The sequence below is a fragment of the Rhinopithecus roxellana genome, chromosome 9 (genome assembly GCF_007565055.1).
Source record: "Rhinopithecus roxellana isolate Shanxi Qingling chromosome 9, ASM756505v1, whole genome shotgun sequence".
Taxonomy (NCBI): domain Eukaryota; kingdom Metazoa; phylum Chordata; class Mammalia; order Primates; family Cercopithecidae; genus Rhinopithecus; species Rhinopithecus roxellana.
Genome location: NC_044557.1, coordinates 143,730,350 through 143,758,081, shown reverse-complemented (window position 1 = coordinate 143,758,081; position 27,732 = coordinate 143,730,350). Strand labels below are relative to the sequence as shown.

General features: G+C 39.9%; 1 protein-coding gene across 7 annotated transcripts in view; it reads left to right on the top strand.

Annotated features, from left to right (window-relative positions):
• The window catches only part of CSGALNACT1 (chondroitin sulfate N-acetylgalactosaminyltransferase 1), a 364,179-nt gene that overhangs the window by 110,027 nt on the left and 226,420 nt on the right, over nt 1-27,732 (top strand). Inside the window, exon 1 of one of the 7 annotated variants that reach the window (XM_010363494.2) lies at nt 22,691-22,805. The exons of 5 other annotated variants lie outside the window; for them this stretch is intronic. The gene's annotated coding sequence lies outside the window, so the exon portion shown is untranslated. Of the gene's footprint in view, nt 1-22,690; nt 22,806-27,338; nt 27,439-27,732 lie in introns of those variants that run through there. One more of the 7 variants, XM_030937626.1, reaches the window with a different exon arrangement.

Sequence of the window (27,732 nt, the reverse complement as noted above, 5' to 3'; positions counted from 1 at the left end):
TCCTCGTTAGAAATGCAGAATCTGGGTCTCACCCCAGAGCCACTGAGTCATTTTAACAAGATCGCTAGTGATGCTCAAGATACATGTGCAAGTTTGGGAAGCACTTTTCTGGGCTGCTGATCTTGTATTTCAGAAAAAGGTACAAAAATAGGGCCCTACTTCACAGATCTTTTATGTTTTATATATTATGAAGATGTGGTTTCATATGTTATGGTGAATATATTCCCTACCAGAACAATTTTACTGATTTTCTATTATTAGAGCTTACAATTAAGAGATACAAAATTGCCCCCCTCCTTTTTTGCTACTTGGAATGCATTTAATTTCTTCCTTTAATTAGAAATAAAGCCTAAAACTTGTACTATTTTTAACAAGAGTCGTGGCTAATCTGTAGTAGACAAACAATCTCAACCCTCACCCATGGCAATAGGCTCGATGCTGGTTTTTGGGGCATATGCATATTTTTATTGTTTCCCTTTGATTATTTTGGAAATTGCATGTATTCGGAACTGTGCATTCCATATAGAATTAAGTTGTATTTTCCATCTTTTTAAGTACTTGGAAAAACTAAGGGATTAATTATGCAAGTAAACACATAGGACTAAAGCAGCATTTCTTTAAAAATACATAATACACAGCACCATTCATGTTGTCCTTCTTCCTAATTAATTCCAGAAGGCAGAGCAAAAAAATCACTGGATTTATTATTATTATTTTTTGCACAGATCATGCTCATGTATAGAATACCAAAGATTCAGGGAGAATAAATCTTCCTGTTTCCATCTTCTAGCCAAGCAGTCCCTTCCTTAGAGTGAGTGCTCTTAGAAGCTTTCTGTGGGTGCTTTTGTAGCTAGTATCTACACCAGGAGGTTCTTTGTAGTCATACCTAAGAAAATAGGCACCAACTTTGTGACCCTGGGCAAGTGAGTAAACCTCATTGTGCCTCCATTTTTCTCATCTGCAAAATGGGAATATTAGAATTACTGAGAGGAACAAATGAGATAATTCATGTACATTGCTAGCAATTATTGGCGCACAGAATACAGTCAACAAATATCAACTATTAATGTTACATGTGAGTGCCTGTCTTCACTTTCCTGTATATACATACACAGTAGAGTACTACTATATATTTTAATACTTGTTTTTAAAGCTAACCATTTGAGATCTTCAACTCTGTAGAGTTTGATTTATTAGGTATAGAGCTGCTGCATTTGTTCTAATGACTCTACTGTATTCTGTTTTATGGATATAATTTATCCAGTAACTCTGTTAATAGAATTAAGGTGTTCGTAGTATTTTTGTTTGTTTCTTTGAGACAGGGTCCCACTCTGTCACGCAGGCTGGAGTGCAATGGCGCCACCATGGCTCACTACACTCTCAGTTGCCCCAGGCTCAGGTGGTCCTCCCACCTCAGCCTCCTGAGTACCTGGAACTACAGGTGTGTACCACCATGCCCAGCTAATTTTTGTATTTTTTGTAGAGACGGGGTTTCACCATGTGGCCCAGGCTAGTCTGGAATTCCTGAGCTCAAGCAATCCTCCCGCCTTGGCCTCCCAGAATGCTGGGATGACAGGTGTCAGTCACCATGTTGGGCCAGGTTGTTTCCATTCTTAGGATTTTATAAAAAGCCTTGGTGAAATGGATGTGTACATGTGGAGACGTATCTGTAAAGGAACTTTCTAGAAATTGAATGTAGAAATGGTCAAAGTATAGGCTTTAATTTTAGATATTGATGAATTGCTCTTCACAGAATGATATACCCCTACCAGCAGAGAATGAGAGTGCGTGTTTTTGACAGTTTGCTTCTAACTTTAATTTTTAAAATGCAGTTTTGTTCACGAATAATAAAAATACTCATTGATATTTGGAAATTTGATTAAGGTTGCTAGATTCTTTGGAACAGATTGAGTGGTAGGAAGATAACACTTAATGCTTTATTCTTCAGTGTTGGAAGGAGCAGCAAAGTGGTCTAGTGAGCTGTTTTTAGAGGAACTGTATAATATGTAACACATTGTCATTATATTCACTAACTCCCAAACTATTATTGAGATAATGAAACAAAACAAAGAGCTTGAATGGAAACCCTGAGCAACAATGTACTTACTTTCCACTTGGAGCAGAGCTTGGCCTTTCAGATGCTCCTTGAAGCGCCTTGGCTTAGCAATACAGTCTCTTGTGTCCAGGGTCTCAGACTGGCACAACACAGAGTGCCTTTCTTTTATTCAAATGTCTCATTATGCAAATTCTTGATGCCAACCAAGCTGCCCATATAGCTTTTGTTTGGGGTGTGGGTGAAAGTTTATTCTAAATACTTTCAAATATTAACAAAATCTCCTAAGTAAACCAGTCCCAAAGCTTGTGTTAGCATCTGATATCCTGTATCGTATGACCTGCACTTGGTAATTTGGGGGCAATCGAATATACTTGCAATTCCTTTATCTGTTTTACATTTTGTAAATCATGCAGCCATTGAATTTTACAGAGTTCCTAAGACACCGCTTTCTTGATACAGAACTCTGATCTGTGGTAAGAATTAGGATTAGCACTGAGATACACATTCATAATCCATTTGGCAGATGATCACTGGGCTCTCTTTGAATATTCAGATGAGCTGAGGAATTGAAAGAGGAGGAACAAAGACAACATGCCAAGATACAGATAAACGCATGGCCATTTTTATTTTTTATTGCTTAAGTATTTTTTGAGACAAGATCTTGCTCTGTCGCCCAGGGTGGAGTGTAGTGGCATGATTCCAACTCAGTACATCCCTGAACTCCTGGCCTCAAGCGATCTTCTTGCTTTGACCTCCCAAGGTGTTGGGAATATGGACATGAGCCAATGTGTGTAGCCTCCTATAGCCATTTTTAGTTACTGGGGTATAAAATCAGGAAGTACTTGTTGGATATCAGGTGTGTTGAATGTGGCACCTGGTCATGGTGAGAAGCCATGAGTTGTCAGCTGACCTCTCCCAGCCTGATGGGAAGGCCCTAGCTGCTTCAGTACTTCAGAAGCTGACCTTCAGGGTAGCTTATGATGCTGCACTCAGCTGCTGTGAGATTTACTTTTAACCCAAGTGGACTTCTTATTTAGGGGACAAGTAGGCTTCTTATTTAGGAGACCAATATGCTTGCACGTGCTTTGTGGTAAGCTGAGCCACTCAGCCATGTAGATTTCACCATGTTTTACAGGCCAAAGGAGGTCGTGCTTGTATTCTTGGTAGAGCTGAGCACCAAAACTATTTATTCAGGGTTGTTGTTATTTCTCCTTAGCAACTTGACAAGGTCTGGACAGTGAGGAATTGCGTCTCTTATCCGCCTCTTTAGAATCGAGGTCAACACAGTAGCTGCTGTTAAGCTTCATGGTAGGTACCGTTTATGTAGCACTTACTATGGGCTAGGTCTTCTTGTCAGTTGTTAACTGTAACAGGAGATGGATATTTATAGACCCCTTTTATAGGTGAGGAAATTGAGTCTGAGAGTTTTAAGTATTAATAACGTGCCGACTAGTAAGGGGGCACCACTGAGATACACACACAGGGCTTTCCTGTGCTGAAGGAGGTATTTCCTTACCCCCTATGCTATTCTGTCAGCTAAAAATAAAAGTGTCTATACCAATATAAGGGGCTGTCACATCCATTGGACACAATTGTTTCTTCTAATAAGGACTCATTATTACTCCTAGTTCTACTACCCTTAATGTAATTATGATCAATTTTCATGTTGCAAATGATTTTCAGTATCTCTTCAAATTATCTTTATTACTTCTCTGAAAATTCAGGCTTAATTTATTGACAAGTTGTCAAAATTGTCCTTTAACTTTTCAGTGATCAGCAAAATCACAGGGAATCTTTCTTCAGCTTCTGGGGATGGCTGGAGCTTTGTCTCTTTCTCTCTCAGCAAGGTCATTGTCTAATTCCCTTACGATCCAGATGCATGCCAGGCAGTGTTCTTATTTTACACAGACTTACCTTGTATTTCCAGTATTTTTCTCTTGTCTTTCTACTGAGTAATATCGATTTTTGTCTTCATTAATTCTTCCCATCGCTGCCAATTTTCTTCACTCTTTGTGTTCAACATCTCTTTTAAAGTGTTGTTCAATAGGCTTATTCTCGATGTGTTGATTTCTCACTCTTATTTCTTATTTTTCTTTTCATTATAAGGCTTATTGTATTTTCTACAACGTGCTTTTCCCTCTCTTTGGAGGGTGTATTGTTACTTCTCTGGTGAAATTCTTTTCACTGTTTGCCCATTCCTTTTATCCCTGTCTAGGCTGTGTGGAGTTTGCGGTTGGTGTGGGTTGGGCAGAGAGAGCCCAGGCCAGCACTGCCCCAGAGGAACCAGAGGGCCCTGTCAGAGCCTGGGCTACATTTGATCACTCGGGTTGCTGCCATTTCATTCTCTTCCTACCTGTCCCAGATGCTGCTGCCCACACCAATCAAAGCTCTCCTCCTGTGCTTGCAAGTCAGGCAGTGCCCACAGCATCAGTGACCCGGGACTAGACTCTGACGTCCAGTCTTTCATAATGGACTTACAGCTTCTGTTCGTTGGTAGGCAAGCTGGGCTTTGAACCATGCATTCAGTACCCACTATCTCGACCTTACGTCCACCCTTCAAGGTTCCTTCTTATCTGTTTTGACAATGGTGGAAATGGATGCTCTGGGAGGGTTTAAGAACCTTGCCAAGGAGCACACAGCTTGTAAGTGGCCTTCACTGGGATTCTATCTCCTGTCTGTGTGACTTCGGAATCTAGAGTATTGCCACCACAGCAGCTTGTTCTCTGACAAAGGGAATCTGGTGCTTGAGTATTTTTTACACCTCTTGTTATCTTCATTTGGATCGTATCTTCCATGTCTTCATTAGCGGATGTCTTGGCTATGCCCCGCTGTTGTGTTTTAATACCATTGCATCATGCTCCCTAAAGTTACTTATCTTGCCCTGTTTGACTTATTAATAATCCAGCACATGGTTGCCTTTGTTCATTGTATTAGAATCAAATAACTGGTGAGTCCTGTTTCCCGGCCTCCTGCCTTGCTGACAGCAGGCCTAAATTAATTACGATGTTTTGCTCTGAGAGTCTAATCATATCAGAATCAAGGTTATTGATGTTTTTCTGTTTAAGGAATTCAACTTTGATGCTTAAAAGACTTTTACATAGATCCTTCCATTTTTATCAAAACTTGATTTTTACTCTTAAACTTGTGTCTTGCCCAGATAGAGGCTGCTGCAATTTACACAGGAATGTTATTAATACCTGGCTGACGGCATGTTGGGATAAGGCTTTTATGGATCCTAGGATATGCCTCACTTTCATAAAACACTCATAATGACTTTTTTTATCTGTAGTACAAGATCTTAGAGTAGGTATCTGAGGTCATTTTCAGTTCTATAATTCTGGGTAGAAGAAGCTTTGACTTGATGATGAGATGACTAGCAACGTTTCCTCTTTTTTTTTTTTTTTTTTTTTTTTTTTTTTTTTTTTTTTTGAGACAGAGTCTCACTGTGTTACCCAGGCTGGAGTGCAGTGGCACTATCTTGGCTCACTGCATCCTCTGCCTCTTGGGTTCAGCAATTCTCCTGCCTCAGGCTACCAAGTAGCTGGGATTACAGGCGCATGCCACCATGCCCAGCTAATTTTTATATTTTTAGTAGAGATGGGGTTTTACCATGTTGGCCAGGGTGGTCTCGAACTCCTGACCTCAGGCGATTCACCCGCCTCAGCCTCCCAAAGTGGTGGGATTACAGGCATGAGCCACTGCACCTGGCCCCTCTTGTTACCTTTTTTTTTTTTTTTTGGAGGGGTTAAGAACTGTTTTTCAGGTTTATTTTTTCTGATTAAGAAATTAATATATGTGAAAACAACAAAAAATAAATATACTAATTATGGAAAATGTAGAAAATCCATAAATATTTAAAGAATAAAATAAGTTACCTATAATTTTACTTACTAGTGACATTACAATGATAATCACTTTAATTATTTTGTTATATTTATCTTTAATCCATGTGTGTGCACTGTGTGCACACATATTTTGCAATCTTGATATTGTAACACATTTAACATATGTCATAAATTTTCTATTAAAAACTCATAATCATATACTGAATGGGCAAAAACTGGAAGCATTCCCTTTGAAAACTGGCACAAGACAGGGATGCCCTCTCTCACCACTCCTATTTAACATAGTGCTGGAAGTTACGGCTAGGGCAATCAGGCAAGAGAAAGAAATAAAGGGTATTCAGTTAGGAAAAGAAGAAGTCAAATTGTCCCTGTTTCCAGTTGACATGATTGTATATTTAGAAAACCCCATCGTCTCAGCCCAAAATCTCCTTAAGCTGATAAGCAACTTCAGCAAAGTCTCAGGATACAAAATCAATGTGTAAAAACCACAAGCATTCTTATACACCAGTAACAGACAAACAGAGAGCCAAATTATGAATGAACTCCCATTCACAATTGCTTCAAAGAGAATAAAATACCTAGGAATCCAACTTACAAGGGATGTAAAGGACGTCTTCAAGGAGAACTACAAACCACTGCTCAGTGAAATAAAAGAGGACACAAACAAATGGAAGAACATACCATGCTCATGAATAGAAAGAATCAATATCATGAAAATGGCCATACTGCCCAAGGTAATTTATAGATTCAATGCCATCCCCATTAAACTACCAATGACTTTCTTCACAGAATTGGAAAAAACTGCTTTAAAGTTCATATGGAACCAAAAAAGACCCCACATTGCCGAGACAATCCTAAGCCAAAAGAACAAAGCTGGAGGCATCACGCTACCTGACTTCCAACTATACTACAAGGTTACAGTAAACAAAACAGCATGGTACTGGTACCAAAACAGAGATATAGACCAATGGAACAGAACAGAGCCTTCAGAAATAATACCACACGTCTACAGCCATCTGATCTTTGACAAACCCGACAAAAACAAGAAATGGGGAAAGGATTCCCTATTTAATAAATGGTGCTGGGAAAATTGGCTAGCCATAAGTAGAAAGCTGAAACTGGATCCTTTCCTTACTCCTTATACAAAAATTAATTCAAGATGGATTAGAGACTTAAATGTTAGACCTAAACCCATAAAAATCCTAGAAGAAAACTTAGGTAATACCATTCAGGACATAGGCATGGGCAACGACTTCATGTCTAAAACACCAAAAGCAATGGCAACAAAAGCCAAATTGACAAATGGGATCTAATGAAACTAAAGAGCTTCTGCACAGCAAAACAAGCTACCATCAGAGTGAATAGGCAACTTACAGAATGGGAGAAAATTTTTGCAATCTACTCATCTGACAAAGGGTTAATATCCAGAACCTACAAAGAACTCAAACAAATTTACAAGAAAAAACAACCCCATCAAAAAGTGGGCAAAGGATATGGACAGACACTTCTCAAAAGAAGACATTCATACAGCCAACAGACACATGAAAAAATGCTCATCATCACTCGCCATCAGAGAAATGCAAATCAAAACCACAATGAGATACCATCTCACACCAGTTAGAATGGCAATCATTAAAAAAATCAGGAAACAATGGGTGCTGGAGAGGCTGTGGAGAAATAGGAACACTTTCACACTGTTGGTGGGACTGTAAAGTAGTTCAACCATTGTAGAAAACAGTGTGGTGATTCCTCAAGGATCTAGAACTAGAAATACCGTTTGACCTAGCCATCCCATTACTGGGTATATACCCAAAGGATTATAAATCATGCTGCTATAAAGACGCATGCACATGTATGTTTATTGAGGCACTATTCACAATAGCAAAGACTTGGAATCAACCCACATGTCCATCAGTGACAGATTGGATTAAGAAAATGTGGCACATATACACCATGGAATACTATGCAGCCATAAAAAAGGATGAGTTTGCGTCCTTTGTAGGGACATGGATGCAGCTGGAAACCATCATTCTCAGCAAACTATTGCAAGAACAGAAAACCAAACACCGCATGTTCTCACATATAGGTGGGAATTTAACAATGAGATCACTTGGACACAGGAAGGGGAACATCACACACCGGGGCCTATTGTGGGGAGGGTGTAGGGGGGGAGGGATAGCATTAGGAGATATACCTAATGTAAATGATGAGTTAATGGGTGCAACATACCAACATGGCACATGTATACATATGTAACAAACCTGCACGTTGTGCACATGTACTCTAGAACTTAAAGTATAATAATTTTTAAAAACCCTCATAATCATAACTTTAATATTAGACAATTAATATTTTATAAATCTATATGCCATAACTTAGCATTCTCCAATGTTAGGCGTGTAAATTATAATTTTATGAACAGTGCCCCTATGTACACATGAGTGCATATACATCTTTGTCCACATTTATGACTTTCATTTAGATTCATGCCTCACAGTAAAATTACTAGGTCAAAAAGTAAAATCACTTTAAATATACTTGATAATTGCCAGATTACTGCTAAATTATTTCCCTGAGTGACTGAGTTAATTTCCACTGCAGCCAGCAATGGGTAGAAGCCTGGACTCAATATTCTCCAACAGGCATTGTGTGCTATTATGGTTAATTTGGATCAACAAAAACTAATGTTTTCTCAATTTGCAGTTCTTTATCAGTGAATTAATTAAACTTCAGAAAATCTGTGTATTAACCTTTTCACTAGTTTAAAGAAACTACCTTTTTTTTTTTTTTTTTTTTGAGATGTAGTCTCACTCTTGTCCAAGCTGGAGTGCAGTGGCGCAGTCTTGGCTTACTGCACCCTCTGCGACTCAGGTTCAAGCAATTCTTTGCCTTAGCCTCCTGAGTAGCTGGGATTACAAGTGCACACCACCACACCTGACTACTTTTTTGTATTTTTAGTAGACACAGAGTTTCACCATGTTGGCCAGGCTGGTCTGGACTTGCGACCTCAAGTCATCCTCCTGCCTTGGCCTCCCAAAGTGATGAGATTACAGGCATGAGCCACCGTGCCTGGCAAAAGTTCCCTACTTTTTAATCTATTGAAGTGTAGTATGTTTCTTACAGCTTGTAAAACATCTTTATAGATTAGGGATATTGACACTTTATTATATTTGTTGAAAGTTGGTTATTATTGGCTTTTAAAAATGATTTTTTAATGTTTAATTTGCTATTTTTTTTTTTTTTTTGATACAGAGTCTCGCTCTGTCGCCCAGGTTGGAGTGCAGTGTCGCCATCTCAGCTCACTGCAACCTCCGCCTCCCGAGTTCACGCCATTCTCTACCTCAGCCTCCCGAGTAGCTGGGACTACAGGTGCCCACCACAACGCCCGGCTAATTTTTTTGTATTTATTTATTTATTGTTTTAGTAGAGATGGGGTTTCACCATGTTGGCCAGGATGGTCTCAATCTCCTGACCTCATGATCCGCCTGCCTCGGCCTCCCAAAGTGCTTGGATTACAGGTGTGAGCCACCGCACCCGGCCTGCTAATTTTTATTCAGTATTTTAATTTACTGTATAATAGTTCATAATATACTGTATAACATATAATTTACTACATAATGGTAAATTTACTAATTCAGCTTGGTAATTTTAATTTTGAAGTAATCAAGTATATACTTTTGATGTGTGTGATTCCTGCCATCATTTTAGGAAATCTGCCATCCAGAAGGATGGTCACAATTTAACTGTATTTTCTTCTAGCTTCTCTAATGGGATTTTAAAACTTTAACTATATTATTTACATGGAAAGTATTTTGAATTATATTTTGAAATGGAGAAAAATCTCACTTGATTTTCCTTCCATAGACAATCCGTTGACCGACCCAGCAATTTTTCTTGTTGAGTAAGCCGTTGTATCCCCACAGCTGTTTTTTGTTTGTTCGTGACAGGGTCTCCCTCGGTCACCCAGGCTGGAGTGCAGTGGTGACATAACAGCTAATTGCACCCTCGGCCTCCTGGGCCCAAGCAATCGTGTCACCTGAGCCTCCCGAGTAGCTGGGACTATAGTTGTGCGTGTGCCACCATGCCCAGATAATTTTGTTTGGTTTTATTTGCTTTTGTAGAGATGGTGTTTCACCTTGTTGCCCAGGCTGGTCTCAAACTCCTGAGCTCAAGTGATCCACCCACCTCGGTCTCCCAAAGTCCTGGGATTACAGGCATGAGCCACTATTCTCAACTTCCCCATAGCCTTTTGTCATCACTCATCATGTATTAATGTCTTTTATAGCTTAGGGTCTGTTTCTATGCTATTTGGTTTTATTGATCTGTTTCATATTTACCCGAGAATGATACTCTGCATTATTGTAGTTTTATGTTTTATTTCTTGAAGTTGTATTCTTCCTCCTTACAATTATTTTCCAGAACTTAGTCATTGTAACCTTTTTTACTTTATGAGTCAGAGTCACTTTGCAAGATTCATTCTCTTCTGTCTTCCCTGATCGCTACCCTTCTTACAGCAAAAACACACAAAAATAAAAACTAAAGGGAAACACAGATGTCGCTGAGATTTCCCTTGGAGTTGTGTAAAACTAACAATGATTCAAACAGAATGGAAGTCTGTTTGGTGCTTATCTAATAACCCATTTTCCTTTCAAACAGAAGCCTCTTAGTTTTCAGTACTCTTCCTAATTGATAATTTCATCTGGTTAGACACAGACATCAGGGATTTTCCAAATATCTCCTAAGGAAGAGGTACTTGGGACTACAGCAAATGGCTCTTAAGCTAGAAATGCAATTTAAAATACAATCCTTTATTTTAAAGGATTGTAAAATAAACCAAAGAGGAACATGAGACAGAAACCTCGTGGAGCCCACAAAGTCGAAAATATTTAAGTATCTGACTCTTCGCAGAAAACAGTTGCTAAGGACACTGTGCAGCAAAGCCCTGGCCAACAACCGGAAAGCATTTGGGGTTCACATGGTAATTATAAGCCGTCTCTTTGCTTTTGGTCACTTTCTGCCTCTTCCGTACATTATCTAGGAAGGTGTTTGTCTTGTAAATGCATTTAAGGCAATCTTACGGGAGGATATGAGTGAATGCCTGCAGGTTTCGTTTCTATCTTTGTTTTCTCCCCAATATTTCAATATGTTTCATACATGTAAAAAGGTACCTTGAGTGTGTGTTGTGAAACATTTGTTAAAAATGTACTTCTTTCTGAAGGACCGTGTGCCACTCCTGTGGACATCTTGTTTTAATGGACTTTTCCATGCAGTAGGACTGGTATGGTCACAGCTGTCCAGATAGAAACATTTGAAGAGCTCCAAAATGAGAGTTCTCCCAGGTTCGTCCTGCTGCTCCGAGTCTCAGCAGCAGCCTCTTGTAGGAGACATCTTCTGGACTAGATGAAGGCATCTTGTAAACCTGATGTGATTTGGTTTATTATCCAACTAACTTCCATCCATTATCACTGGAGAAAACCCAGACTCCCCAGGATGGGTAGGGGATATGGGCATAGAGGGATTAGGTGAGGCTGACATTGTGGTACCCGGAAAAAGCTCTAAGACTCGAAGGTCTTGTTGGGAGAAGTGAAGCGGGGAGAGAGGGTTGGTGGAAAAAAAAAAAAAAAGACAGGTCACCATTACTGGTAATACAGGTAGATTCCACATCCCTGGGAGACTTGAGAACTCCATGGAAGGAGAGACTTACGAGAAATGGATTAGAAAATGATCTTGCTTCGCGTTTAAGCAGCCTAAGTCTCTACAGGATAAGTGTGAACCCTAATGGGTTTCTCTATGGTTTCATTCTTGTGTTTTGGAAAATGATTGTTCAGACACTGAATCCAGCCTTCTGGATAATCTGAAAGGAAAAAAAAAACAAAAAACAAAAAACCAAAACTTAAGTCTTAAGCTCATACAGAAGGTGTTTGCTAAAGATTTCATAATCTTTTTTCAAGTGTAGAATTGTTCAAGAATAGTATAAGGGCCTGCAGAGTTTGATTATTAGAGTTTATAGCAGGCGAGTCAGGCAAAGACCAAATTTCATGGAAAAACTTCTGAAGCAAAGTTGTTAGAAATTCAGATTAGGTTCAAGTGTGCCAGATCAACTACTGAGAAATGCTGTATAGTGCTTCCCTTTTGAAAGAATCTGCTTAGAATTAATGTTATTATTTTCTGATGCAGTGGGGGACTGATTTTGAGTTTGAGTCCAAGTATATACATTTTCCAGATGTAATCATTTTACCTAAGTAAATGAAAATATGGCTATGTTCGGGACTCAAAGTTATATTGAGAATGTGTTTAGCAGCAGTTTGATGTTCAGTCAAGAATATTCCAGCAGCTGAATTCCAAGGAGTCTGTGGAGAATGTCAGGAATCAAGGAGAAAACAATGAGATTCGAGAGTTGGGAGATTTACATGTGTGGGATCATGTGTTTTAAATTTGTTGCACAGCCATTTTCCATACATGTGTAATAGACGTAAATGTACATATGTATAAATACATTTCATAAACTGAGCAAAATATACAAATATTATACTGATACGTGGCTGCCAAGTGGTAGAGGTTGCGATGGGAGATGTTAATGAGCTGTTTGCTCACTAAAGTATCATTGAGGGAAATAAAATACCTAGCGTATCGTTGTTATTTCCACCTAGGTGCATTGAACATTTAAAATTCTCATCAGCAGGTGGGATGGTTTACTGAGCTTGGTTGAATGGGCCTGGTGGTGAGCCTGTAGTCCCAGCTACTTGGGAGGCTGAGGTTGGAGAAGCAGCAGAGCCCAGGGAGGTCCAGCCTGCAGTGGACAGTGATTGTACCACTGCATTCCAGCCTGAGAGACAGAAACTGTCTCATTAAAAAAAAAAAAAAAAAAAACAAGAAAAACAAACTGTTCTTAAAAGTGAGTGTTCCAAAGAGCATTTTAGATAATGCAAATGGATATATCGTTTTAAATTCAGGAAACTCCTTAATATTTTGCCGTTTGTTTATGACGACACGGAGTAGGTCACAGCAGTTGCACATTGTGGATGGCCTGATTAAGAAAAGCAGCCCTCTTTCCCTGCAGGTGGAAGAAGAAGAGGAAGCTTTGTCAAATGTTAAAGTTACCTGCCCTAGCTTCCTGACTCCCAAGATGTAGTTTTCAATATTCGTTACCCATTTTGAGTATCTCCTCCGTAGTCCTGCCTTGCAGCCCTCAAGCCTGCCAGAACTAGGAAACTATGTGCTCTGGCCAGGAGTGGGGGCGGTACCTTAGTTTCATGACAGTCTTGCTTCCACATTGCTTCACATTTGATACGGTAGATTTTAGCAACTTTTTGGCTGCTTCCTGGCAGTGGTTAATGGTGCAGTGAAAAGATTAGAAAATAAAAACCGTTCTGTGGAAAATTGGGAGCAAAATTCTCATTAATCCAGAAACAACAATAGCTAGCATATTTTCCCCAGACCCCGTGATGTAGATATATTTGTCTCTCATTGTTTAAATACGACCCTTCTTAACCAAGGGCAAGCATGCTATGCCTTTCTCCTCCTCTCCCATTTGGATATAAAGCCTGTTATTGTTGATTGTACTGTGGTTGGGTCATTTGAAAATGAGATTTCACTTAAGTAGAACATTTTCATTACAGGATAACAGGCCTCTTTAATTTGGTACTTTCAGAGGGGCTAGGAAAGCGTTTGTATTGACTCTCAGTTTTCCCCTTTAGATCCCAAAGAGGCAGAAAGGATTCGTTAGAGAAGAGGTGATCATGACATACCTCTTTATTGGTGAGCCATAAAAAACCGGAAAAAGAACACGGAAAGTAGGTATTTATAGTAGTAAAATCCTTTTGCAAATTATGTACGTGGTGGTTTTAACTGACTTTGGAAGCTGTAACTTTGATGTGCAAAGTCTTGGTGTGTGCTTTTATATCAGAATGTGGCCTGTAAGAACAGTGATCATCTATTGAATTCACAAAATACCTTCCCACAGGGCTGGTTCAGCTCTTTCATGGTGGAGAGCAAGTGAATTGACACTCTGCCTCTAGCCTTAGGGAAGTTACCACCCAGTGACTATAGAACAGTATTCTATTCCTGTTCTCAGTTCACTTACATAATCACTTCTTGCAAAGATCTCTTAGAACTATTTAAATTCCACTTGAGTCGGTCTTTTGTGCATTTCGATTTTATTCAATTATAATACATTTCAAATATTTCTTTGCCCCTTTTTGTTAGCTTTTTCACTTGTTCCCTTTCTCATTCATCCAGTTCCTTTTACCTTATCCTAGCATAATATTTTAACGCTGTGGAGAACCAGAAATAACTAGAACAATTAACTGGGAGTAATCTTACAGGGCAGGGAAAAGAAGGTGAGGTCCAAGGTTAGGTTGAACCCAAAGACAGGTGGGTCCTGATGGGTGTATTGGCCGCTTGGGGCAGTGCTTTTCTTCCCTTCTAGGTGGCCTTGTCTGTTGCCCATTTTCTGCTCTACTTTTTGGAGCAGTAGACACAGTTGAGGCAGGTACAGCCTCTCAAACCCAACCTTTCTCTGGAACTGAGATTTGAGCTGAGACCTGAAGGGTGAGGTGGATGTGGCTGTGCTAAGGGGGCAGGGAAGGGAGTTTCAATACAAAGTAGGGCCTGGGAAGCTAGAAGTGACTCTCCCAGCTTATTTTAGACAGTTGTTGGTCTCAAGAGACTAACAGTTGAGGTTGGTTGTCAAGGTTTTTCTATATCTTCATCGAAACTTCCTCATATCAGTTGACAAAAGCCAGTGAGCTGCTCAGCGGACCCACTGCTACGTCCTTCGGTTTAACCACCTGTTTCAACCTGAGATCTGCTCCAGCTGACCTTAAAGGGACCTGTTTAACCCATCCTGCAGCTAACCTCAACTGAGAGCTGCACTGGGCGCTCACTTCCTGTATGTTTGTTTAAAAAAAACAAACAAACAAAAAAACTGATCAGGCTAATTTCGAGAACATTCTGATACAAGGAGTATAACTCTCAGGTTGTAATTTTCCTTGTCAGTTACAAATGATCCTCAGAAGTCGGTCCTGCAACAGCAGTGACAAACTGATTCCTAGTTATTTGCCATCACCTTTTGAAGACCTAGGCTCAGTTTCACAATTAGATCAGCCCTGAAGGGAAACTCCTTATTAGATGTGCTGCATTAGACTTAATTTGCATGGAATAATATTAACAGTATCTGGAGGCTTATTTTCCCTTGTATGCATGTGACCACATAACTGTTCTGCTAACATTAAGTTTTAAGTGCTTTTATTTTAAATATCAGCCTTCGGGGGGAATAATCAAGACCTAACAGAAGGGAAAATTAGGCTTATGACATTATCATACAAAAAAGAGAACATTATCATAAACCAGAAAGAAAAACAGTAAAATAAAAATCGTACCAAGTGCATATGGTAAATAAAAAAGAGTGATTGCTGTGATTACTAAAATAACCAACTCCAAACTGAGAAAATAAAGGCTTTTGGTTGAAAAGAAGCGGGGGGGTTTTGGTTTTCTACCAGCTAGAAAAGGGAAAGTCTCTTAGAGCAATTTCCTTGAGGACTTTATTTTTATTTATTTATTTATTTTTAAGATGGAGTCTCTGAGCCCAGGCTGGAGTGCAATAGTGCGATCTCCGCTCACTGCAACCTCTGGCTCCTGGGTTCAAGCGATTCTCCTGCCTCAGCGTCCTGAATAGTAAAGTGAGGAATTACAGGTGCACACCACCATGGCTGGCTAATTGTTGTATTTTTTTTTTTTTTTTTTTTTTGGTAGAGACAGGATTTCTCCATGTTGGCCAGGCTGATCTCAAACTTCTGACCTCAGGTGATGTGCCTTCCTTGGCCTCCCAAAGTGCTGGGATTACAGGCTTGAGCCAGCATGCCTGGCCTCTTTAAGACATGTAATGAAAATGGATGATGTAGCATGTCATTGCTTTCTTCCATGTGAAACAATTGTCTCAAGGATTTTGATTAACCTGTGAAAGCATCCACATTCAAATGGTATTACATAAGGTAAAAAACTTGATAAAACTCGGGAGAAGGAAGACTCTAAAGTTATTCCTATTGATTGAATAGGGAATTCTAGAAGGATGTTACCAAGTTTTCACGCAGTTTGGGGAGAGCACTATTCACTGTGACACCAGGGTACCTTTGCTGGCGTGAACACTGATTTTGGAAAGACAGGTCTTGTTCAAGTGTTCAAAAAGTAATTATGTCTTTGTGGGACTTGTCAATACTTTTCAGAGACAAAGCAGGCATAGAATATAAAAAATTCTCCATTTTCTATGCAGTGACTCCAATTCTATAAAGTGGTTCTGATTATAGAGATACTATTTTCTCTTGGATTTTCTCTTACACAATCGTTTGCTCTTAAACACAAAGGATATGTTCTAAGACCCTCCGTGGATGCCTGAAGCCACAGATAGTCCCAAATCCTATAAATATTACAGTTTTTTAAACATAAACATATCTATGATAAAGTTTATCTGGCATAGTAAGAGATTACCAACAATAACCAATAATAAAAGAGAATAGTTATAACAATATACTGTAATAAAAGTTACGTGAAAGTGATCTCTCTCTCTCTCTACCTCTCTCAAAATATCTTATTGTGTTATATTTGCCTGTTTACTGACCATGGTTAACCTCAGGTAACTGAAAATGCAGAAAGTGTGAACCACTGATAAGGGAGACTACTGCATATAGTTAATGTGAATAGTACCATCAAATCTGAGGAATGGTGTGCAAAGCCTTTAAAAATTTATGAAAAGGCCAGGTGTGGTGGCTCATGCCTGTAGTCTCAGCACTTGGGAAGGCCAATGTGGGTGGATCATCTGAGGTCAGGAGTTCAAGACCAGCCTGGCTAACATGTGAAACCTCTTCTCTACTAAAAATACTAAAAAAAAAAAAAAAAAAAAAGAGCTGGGCGTAGTGGTACATGCCTGTAATCCCAGCTACTCAGGAGGCTGAGGCAGGAGAGTTGCTTGAACCCGGAAGGCAGAGGTTGCAGTGAGTGGAGATCATGCCGCTGCACTCCAGCCTGGGCGACAGAGCAAGACTCCTCAAAAAAATGAAAAGTTGAAGAGGGAAGAGGAAAGACTTCCTAAATGCCCACATTAGATGCCTCACAACTGTGTCCCTCTGCCCATCCCTCCTTTATGAAGCAACCTTAATATGCTGAGAAAGTGGAGCTGATCTTGAGATGCCTGGAATGGTGAGGGGAGGAGCAATAGGTATGGTGAGACTACAGACAAGAGGGAGGCAGCAAGGAAGTTGGACAGAGAAGCAGCTGAGGTTCCCCCCAAACCCCTGATGCTAACAGACAGATGGCACATGTATGCAGCAGTTTAGATCTGCCATTTAGGGCAACAGGCCTGGATCAAAGTGTTGAGGAAAAATACCAGTAGGCAGGTAGGACTTGGCATTTAAAGTGAGGGCAACAGGACATCAGGAGATGCTATAGGCACATCAAGGAAGTTGGACAGAAAAGCAGCTCAAACACATTCCTGCCCTTGGCCTTGCACGGGCTTACTCACCAAGGGGTTCAGACAGGTGCCCAGAGGCTTATTCTACCAGTGTGGGCTCAGGAGAAGACGGGCAGCTCTCTTCTCCCTTCCTCTTTTCCTGGTCCTCTCTGCCCTGACAGCTGGGCCCAGGGCAGTGCAGTGAAGCAGGAGGTAAACAGATCTTTATTATTGAAAGCAAAGGACCATAGCAACTTAACACAATCATTTAGAAATTTGCTGTACTTAAAATACATAATATTTACTGAAAACACATAGCATGACCTGTCTTTCCAAAATCGATGGGACAGAATCCTGACTCAGATGGTGTCTGATTACCTCTACTGCTTTTAAAGAGTTTTCATCATTACATTACATTGTGTTCTCACTTAAATATGACAGCTGTCTTAGCTAGGGCTTCTATCACAAAATACCATAGGCTGAGTGGTTATGCAGGAGAATTTTCTCATCGTTCTAGAGGCTGGGGAGTCCAAGATGAAGGTGTGGGCCACTTCGGTTCCTGGTGAGGGCTCCCTTACTGGCTTGTAGACGACTGCCTTCTCTCTGTGTCTCCATATGGCTGAAAGAGAATGCAAGCTCTCTTGTCTCATCTTTTTAAAAAAATGTAGAGACAGATCTCACTCTGTCGCCCAGGCTGGAATGCAGTGGTGCAATCATGGCTCACTGAAGCCTAGACCTCCTGGGCTGAAGTGATCCACCCATGTCAACCTCCTAAGTAGCTGGGACTACCGGTGTGCATCACCATATCAAGTTCATTTTTTAATGTTTTGGAGAGAGAAAGTCTCACTGTGTTTCCCAGGCTGGTCTGAACTCTTGGGCTCAAGCGATCCTCCTGCCTCGGCCTCTCTCTGCTGGGATTACAGGCATGAACCACCACACCTGGCCTCTCGTATTCCTTCCTGTAAGGGTGCTAATCCTGTCGTGAACATCCACCCCATGGCCTCATCTAAACCTAGTCACCTCTCAAAGGCCCCATTTTCAAATACCAGCACACTGAGAGGTTAGGGCTTCAACATAGGAGTTTTGGGAGGAAATAATTGAGTCCATAGCAGCAGCTTTTGAGCCAAAGACATTTTATGTATATGAAAGCAATATGTTTTTGGATATGAACACATATGACATGGAGTATCCTAGGTTTATCTTAATTTTTAGGTAAAATTATAAATTTACCAGCTTATTTTATGTTGATGAAAAATTAAACCAAACAAACTCCCACGTCTCAGGAGGGGCTTTGTGGGGTTTCCATAGGCCTTCAGGCAGCACCCCTGGATGCTGTGTTCCTGTTAAGGGAAAATAGGAAGGCACCGACCCTCGTTTGGGAAAGAAGTCTGATCCCTGGGGAGGAGGTTACTGCAGCAAGGTTGGGCCCCAGTCCCAGAAGAGCTTTGCATGCCACCAGTTGTCCAGAAAGAAGGGTTTGAACCCCTGTTTGACTCAAGAACCAAGGCATGTGTATCAGTTTCCCAGGGTTGCTATAACAAATCACTACAAGCTAGATGATTTAAAACAATTGAAATTTACCATCTCACAGTCCTGGGGGTTAGAAGTCTGAAGTCTGAAATCTGAAAGTTTGGAAGGCATTGGCAGGGCAATTCTCCCTGCGAAACCCACAGGGGGTTATTCTCCCTTGCCTCCTCCCAGCTTCTGACAGTAGGATTCCTTGCTTTGCAGCTGCATCTCTACAGTCTCCCTTTGCTGTCACTTTTTCACATTGTCTTAAAAGGACAATAGCCATATAGGATTAAGGACCTGTCCTATCTCAGTATAACCTTGTCTTAAATCATTACATCTGCAATGACTGTATTTCCAAATAAGATCTGAAGTTTTGGGGCTGAGACGTTAACATACCTTCTTTGGGACCTCCACCATTCAGCCCACGATAGTAAGCTAGAAAGCTTTAAGTCTGTAGTGTGGGTGAGAGTAGTATGTTTATCCAGCAGTATGGTAAGAAAGGGAAGGAATGGATCACAAAAAGCAAGTGGCTCATACTGTATTAGATACTTGCAACTCTCCAGCCTTGGAGACTCAATGATAAAATTAAAGATACACCAATGACCTGGGGAAGACACCTCAATTCAGCAGGGATAATCAAGTACTTCCTATGCCAGAGGTCCCTCACTAGAAATGTTTAAAAAGTTACATCATTTATTTTTACCAGTCCCCAAACTCCCTTTTAAAAAGCCCTCAACTGGGCACGGTGGCTCACGCTTGTGATCTCAGCATTTTAGAAGCCTGAGATGGGCAGATCCCTTGAGCCCAGGAGTTTGAGACCAGCCTGAGCAATATGGGGAAACCTCGTCTCTAAAAATAAAAAAATAAAAAAAAATAAAAAAATAAAAAAATTAGCTGGGTGTGGTGATGCAAGCCTGTAGTCCCAGCTACTTGAAAGGCTAAGGCAGGAGGATCGATGAGCCCAGGAGGTTGAGGCTGCAGTGAGCTGTGACCGTGCCACTGCACTCCAGCCTCGACGACAGAGTGTGATTGTCTCAAAATAAATAAAAATAAAAGACTCAGCAGAATCTACTCACTCTGCTTCGGTTGAAAGGAAATTACATTAATGGGGAGAATTTTCTTAGCACTGCTGAAGTGTGGGTATTTCAGTGTTTTACTTGAAGTTTCTTATGCTCGATGTTGCCATATGAAATACAGGGATGGCTGGAATGATCGCTGTAGATAGCCGCGGGTTAAGTACAGAAGTAATTAAACTTACCCTCCAAAATGCAGCGATTAAAAGCCAAGGAAATGTATTCCAAATTTTATGCTTGTTTCTGGCAAATACTTTTTTGATGCTTCCCTTAAATGCTTTGCCATTTGGTTTGGAAAAGTTTTCAGGCGTCTTTGCCACCTAATTATGGACTATTTCCAAGGCTTTTGAGGAGCTGCCATAAATGGCAGATAGATAGTTGAGGAGAAAGTGCTTGTTTTTATATGGTTTGATCTTGCTCATTAAGGATTGGAATGTAAAATGGGCCGTTTAACAATCTAAGATCCTTGCCAATAATTTTTCAAGGTAGATGTGTTATGTGATTTTGATGATGTTAAGTTGCCACATCATAAAGTCATAACTACGGAAAGTTCACATTTGCAAAAAATGTGAAGTCGGGTGATTTCTCTTTCCTCAAGAATTTTTTTTTTCTCTTTGTTTTCTGAACCTTTGTAGAGTTAATGAGCATCAAAACTAGTATGTAAACAAGAAGGTGTAAAATGTAGCTTTGAAATATAGTAAGAAAATATCTTTCACTGTTTGAAAATTCAGGCCATAGCAGGTGTAATAACCTGCAGCAGAAAGCTTCTTCCTATTTTTCTGTTGTCCCAGTTTCCATAAAAAATGTGAGAGAACATCTGGATAAGCTATAGAAGAAGGAAATGCCAGGCCCCTCCCTACTGCCCTGGCCCACACCTTTTAGTGTCTTAGAAACAGCACCGAGTAATTTGGGACTGCACACTTGTTTAAATCTGAGAAGCTTGGCAAAACAAAGTCAAATCCAGAAATGCGAAAGAAAATGCCTTTATGAGGCTACTAGTCAACAGAACACAATTTTTATTTTATACTTCAGGTGTCCTCATGCTATACAAAAAAAGTTCACTTTAGCATATTAGTGAAGGGACACATTTTGACTTGGCTTTTTCAATTGCAAAGTATTTGGGGTAGTAATACCAGCCTTCTCTTCAGCAATAGGAATTAGTAGTTTTAAAGAATTTTGTTCTCACTGAATCCCTCCAGTTTGATTGGACGAAGTTTCTGAAAATGACAATTACTTGCTGAATTCTAGCTTGTTTTTTTATTTTAGTTGAACACTGTACTTTAGAAAAGATACAGTTGGGTTAAAATGTGCGCTACACCTATTAGACACACGCAAGCGACACGCCTGTTAGAATGCTGGAGTCTAAAACACAGCACCAGCAAGGATGTGGAGCAATAGAATCGCTTTTCATTGCTGGTGGGAGTGCAAAATGGTATAGCCACTTGGGAAGAGAGTTTGGCAGTTTTCTCCCCAAAGCTAAGCATAGTCTTAGCATATAAGCGAGCAATCAAGATCATTGGTATTTCAACATAAGTTGAAAACTTAGGTTCACACAAAAATCTCATGAAATGTTTATAGCAATGTTATTCATAATTGCCAAAATTTGGAAGTAACCAGAATGTCCTTCAGTAGATGCATGGATAGACCAACAGTGGTGTGGTGATACACTGTCTGTTACTGAGTGATGAAATGTGCTAAAAGTAGATACATGTCATTATACATTTGTCAAAACCCAACGAGCTCTAATGAAAACAATGGACTTTAGTTAATAACCTATCAATACTGGCTCATCAGTTGTAACAAATCTACCAAACGATACAAGATGGAAATAATAGGGGAAGCTGCTTGTGGGGAGGTGGGTGTGTGGGAAATTTCTATACTTTCTGATCACTTTTTCTATAACCTTAAAATTGCTCTTAAAAAAAGTATTTTTTTAAAAAAGCCATTAACTTGTGAGAAGACCTGGAGGAAACTTGAATGCATATTGTAAGTGAAATAGTCCAGTCTGAAAAAGCTACTATGCAATTCCAAATATGACATTCTGGAAAAGATAATACTATAGAGACAGCAAAATGGTCAGTGGTTTTGGTGGGGAGGGATAAAATAGTTGAACAGGGGATGTTTAGATCAGTAAAACTAAGCTGTCTCATACTGTAGTTGTGGGTACATGTCATTATACATTTGGCAGAACCCACAGAATTGTATGCCACAAAGAGTGAATCCTAATGTAAAGTTAATAGTAACATGTCCATATTGGTTCATCAGTTGTAACAAATGTACCACACCAATGCATGATGTTAATAATGGGGGAAACTGATGGGGGTGGTTGGGAATATACGTAGTTTTTTTCTCATTTCTGCTGTAAATCCAAAACTGCTCTAAAAATGAAACATTATTTTTTAAATCAGCAAGAAATTACATGAAACTCAGTTTTCAGTCTTTACAAATAAAATTTTACTAGAATACACACACAAATGTGCATAGTCATAGCCTTCATTGGGCCCATGTTGGCCTGGCTGGGTAGAGACCTTCCCAGTGGGGCATTGCTCTTCCATAGCATCCATGGGGCTGCACTCATCCTATGTTGAAATCTTCAGGAGGTCGGACTCCCCTGCTCCCTGAGTCTCTTGTTTACTTACACACAGCTTTGATTCTATGCGTGGGTTACTGGGCATCTCAGAATTTCTCATCTGTAAAACAAGACTCAAGTGCTTACTCTTTCTCTGTCATTTTTTCTAATTCAATTTCCATACTCCACAGGGATGCTTTTGAGAGAATGATACATTAGAAGCGTAGGTTTCCTTACTGGACGAAACAGAGTTCCTGAAAGAAGGGCTTGATTGAGATGAGTGAATTTGGAGCTGATGTCAAATCAGGTTAGTAGCATTTTGAGGCATAGATACTTGTACAGCTGGAAAACAACCGTAATTGATGATTTGATGCAGTTTTATGCCAGTAGGGCTAGGGTGGGGGCCTGGTCTCAAAATCCACAAATCTCCAAGTTTAACAATGTAGATAACATAGTGGAAATAATCTGAGTTGTAAAGGCAGTTATGCCTCGGTTTGCATTTCACATCTCCACCACCAGGCAGCTGAGTGGCTTTGGGCAGGAGTTTAGCGTCTCTGAAGCTCAGTTTCCATATCTACGAAATGGGAACGGCCATACCTACTTCACAATTACCTAGGAGGATTGAAACAGACAACACATATCGAATGTCTTACATGGGTCCCGGCATAGCACCAGGTACAGCTTCTGAACAGGTTTCATTTTGAGTTTTGTTTTCCCTTCTTGAATGTCTCAGAAGAAACTCCAATCTATCCTAGTTTTGTCCTCACTCAGATGACCAGGAAAACGTGTTTCAATGTCAAACTAAACGTTTTTTTCAATGTAAGTCTCTTTCATTTGTGCTGTATCCTCTGGGCATGCTCTCAAAAGGCTTTACAGAAGGTGGCAATTAAATGATTCTCTTGATTTCCTATAGATTAAATAACTCCAGTTACTCTGACCTATTGGAATAAGAGCTGTTTAATATTCCTTTGAGAATGTGCCTTCCGTCTCTCCAGTTTCTCCCTGGTCCCTTAGAAATAAGTGGATCAAAATGGAGTACAGTCTTTCCTATGGGACTGACTGACATAGAGGGTGCCAGAAAGATCACTTCCTGGGCCTTTGCATGCTGTGTTCAGTTTACTTTGTCTTTCTGTGTTCTTTTTCTTTCCCTCCCCCCATATTGTTGACTCCTGACCTTGTCTTTGTCCTGCTTTTTTTTTTTTTCTGTCCTTCAGAAATATTGCTTATTGGGGTTGGGTACAGTGGTCATGCATGTAATCCCAGCACTTTGGGAGACTGAAGCAAACAGATTGCTTGAGCCAGGAGTTCAGGACTAGCCCAGGCAGCATGGTGAGACCCATCTCTGAAAAAAAAAGAAAAAAAAAAAAAAAAAAACAAGCTTATTGGTTAAGACCGAAAGCTCTGGAATTGGATGACTTCAGTTTGAATCCTACCTCTATTACTTAGCAACTGTGTCTTTGCTGAATTCACTTAAATTTTCTGAAACTTAGTTTCCTCATCTGTAAAATGCAGTGAACACTGTTGATAGGGTTTGGCTCTGTGTCCCCACCCAAATCTCATCTTGAATTGTAATCCCCATGTATCAAGGGAAGGACCTGGTGGGAGGTCATTGGATCCTGGGGGCAGTTTCCCTCATGCTACTCTCATAATAGTGAGGGAGTTCTCATGAGATCCGATGGTCTTAAAAGTAGCAGTTTCCGCTACACATTCTCTCTCCTGCCACCGTGTAAGATGTGCCTTACTTCCCCTTGGCCTAACACTGTGATTACAAGTTTCCTGAGGCCTCCCCAGCTGTGTTGAACTGTGAGTCAGTTAACCTCTTTGCTTTGTAAATCACCCAGTCTTGGATAATCTCTTCATAGCATTGTGAGAATGGCCTAATACAACACTATCTACTGCAAAGATGTAAGGATTTAATGTATTGATGTATATAAAGTTCTCAGAGCAATGTCAGCACACAGTGCTCAACAAATACTAGCTGCTGCTTAAGTTACTTTGAAATCGTTTTAGACTCTACAAGAAGTTGAAAAAAATTGTACAGAGAGTTCCCAGGTTCCTTCTCCCAGCTTTCTCCAATGACAACATCTTTCATAGTTGTAGTACTTTATCAAAACCAAGCCACTGATATTGGTATAACACTATTAACTGAACTACTGACTTTATTGAGATTTCACTAGTTTTTTTTCATCATGCTTTTTTTTTTTTTAATTTTATTATAAAGATACGAGATCTTGCTCTGTTACCCAGGTGCTGCAGTGCAGTGGTGTAATCATAGGTCACAGCAGCCTCGAACTCCTAGGCTCAAGTTTTCCTCCCATCTTAGCCTCCAAAGTAGCTGGGACTATCGGTGCATGCCACTATACCCGGGAAATTTTTTAATTATCATTTTAGAGACAGGTCTTACTTTGTTGCCCAGGCTGGCCTTGAACTCCTGGCCTGAAGTGATCCTTCTGCTTCAGCCTAAGTTCTGGGATTACAGGTGTGAATCACCATGCCAGGCCTAATGCTTGCTTTCTTGTGTTTGTGTGTGTGTATAGTTATATGAAATTTTACTACCTGTCTAGATTTGCGTAACTGCCACCAGAGTAGGGATATGAAATGGTTGCATTTCCACAAACTAACTTCCTTGTGCAATCTTTTTTATACTTACACCCTCTTTTCATCCCTAACTTCACTCCCCTTCCAGCAGCCATTGACCCATGCTCCATCACTTTTTGAGAATGTCACATAAGTGGAATCTTAGCTTTTGAGATTGATCTTTTTCACGCTCTATAATCTTGAGATCCATCCAACTCGTTTGTGTAGCAGTGGTTGACTGCTTTTTGTTGCAAATTAGTATATATGCCATTGCATGGATATATCCATTGCATGGATGGATCGTAGTTTGTTTACTGTTTGAAAGACGTTTGGGTTGGTGTCAGTTTGTTGGCTATTACAAATAAAGCTGCTATGAAAATTCATGTACATTTTATGTGAGAATGTTTTCATTTCTTGAGGAGAAATACCCAAGAGTATGACTGCTGAGTCATATGCTAGATGTTTAACTTTTTAAAAAACTGTCAAATTGTTTCCATTAGGGGTTGTACATTTCACATTCCCACCAGCAATGTATGAGGGACCCCGTTCCTCTACATGCTTGCCAGAATTAGTATTATCACTATTTTTCATTCTTGCCATCCTAATAGATGTGTAGTGGTATCTCATATTGGTTTTAATTTGTATTATCCTCTGGCTAAGGATGTACTAATTCACCACCCATATTCTTTTTGGTGAAGGTCTGTCTGTTCAAGTCTTTGGCTCATTAAAAGACTTAGATTGTTTACTATTTAGTTGAGCAAGTTCTTTAAATATACTGAAAGCAAGTCCTTTGTCAGACATGGATTTTGCAGACATGTTCTCACTTTCTGTTGATTACCTTTTCATCCTATTCCCAAGATATTTTGTGGAAAACAAATTTATAATGAATTGAAATTTTTATGTTACTGATCATGCTTTCAGTGTCATGTCTAAGATTTCTTTGCCTAACCCTAAGTTACAAGGATTTTCTATGTTTTGTTCTAAAGGTTTTATATTTTTACATTTAGCATTTTACATTGAGGTCTAGGATCCATTTTGATTTAATTTTTCTTGAAGGTGTGGTTTAGATTGTAAATATTTTTCCCCTCTTTGGGCCTCTGGATAGCCAGTTGTTCCGACACCATTTTTTGAAAACAGTCTCCTTCCTCCATTCAGTTGCTTTTTAAATCTTTGTTAAAAATAAATGTGCTGGGCATTCTTACATAGAGCTATTTCTGGGTTCTGTAATCTGTTCCATTAATCTGTGGATCTATTTCTCTGCCAATACCACACTGTGTTGATTACTATAGTTATATAGTAAGTCTTAAAATTGGGTATTGTGATTCCTCTGGCTTTATTCTTCTTTTTCAAAATAGTTTTAACTTTTTAGTTCTGTTGACTTTCCATATAAATTTTAGAAGAAACCTGTGTATATCTACAAAAAAATCTTGCTAGAATTATCTGTTACTTTAAATGTTAATACTTTCTTCATCCTGTATTTGTTTTATTGTCTCAGTTTAAAGCTCTTTAAGTCTTTACAAATAACTTTCAAAAAGGCTTTAGGGATTATTTAGCCTGATTGCAACATTTTACTATGGAGAAAATGTAGACTTCTTTTGGGACAGATTGAGTGAAGTTAGTTGACTTGCCCAAGATTACCCAGGAAACTAACTGGCTTAGGATGAATTCCCCAGCCTCGAACTTCTTGTTCTGTAGGATTTTCCAGTTGCCCTACAGCCTCCCCTCTTAAGCCTACTTAATCTTACTTGTTTTTCATACATTTTCTAGTTTGTTTAAAGAGATTGTTTTAGAACTTCACTGTTGTGTTCCAGAGAAAGCGTGATCTACAATAGTATAGAGTCACCTTGGAAACTTGTTAAAACTACAGATTCCTATACTCTACCCCTGGGTATTCTAATTCAGTAAGCATGATGTGAGGCTCACGCACCTCAAATTACTGTGATGCAAGTGAGCTGTGCACCACCTTTTGAGAAACCTGGGATGATAAAAGAGAAACACAGGACTTGGAGTCAGATAGACCTGGAGTCAACTCCTGACTTTTTAATTTACTTATATAATATCTCTATGCTTCAGTTTCTTCATGTATAAACTGAGGAGAATGACATTTGTTTTACGTTTTCTTACTGTTTAAATACCGCATGTATGAAGTTTGTAGCATTGAACTTGGTACTCCAAATCAGTGAATGCTACTTCCTTTCTTTTCTTCCTCCTTAATAGACTGCAGTTTGATGTCTGTTGGAGGAAGAGACAGTGTGATGTGTGTCACAGACCACCCCACTTCCCTCCTGGTCACTGGGAAGACTATACTTTACTGTCCCTCTGCATCTAGGTAGGGTGGTGTTACTCTTCCCAGTCGATGGAAGGTGAGTGGAACTGACTCGTGTCCCTTCCTGGCTGAGATGGTTCAGTCAGTGATTAGACTTATCTTTTGCTCCTCTGCATCTGCTAGCTGGGTGATACCAGGATGACAGTGAAGCAAGAAGGATGGTGAAACTGGCTGGGCGTGGTGGCTCACGCCTGTAATCCCAGCACTTTGGGAGGCTGAGGCAAACGGGTCATGAGGTCAGGAGATCGAGACCATCATGGCCAATATGGTGAAACCCCCTTTCTACTAAAAATACAAAAATTAGCCAGGCGTGGTGGTGTGTGCCTATAAT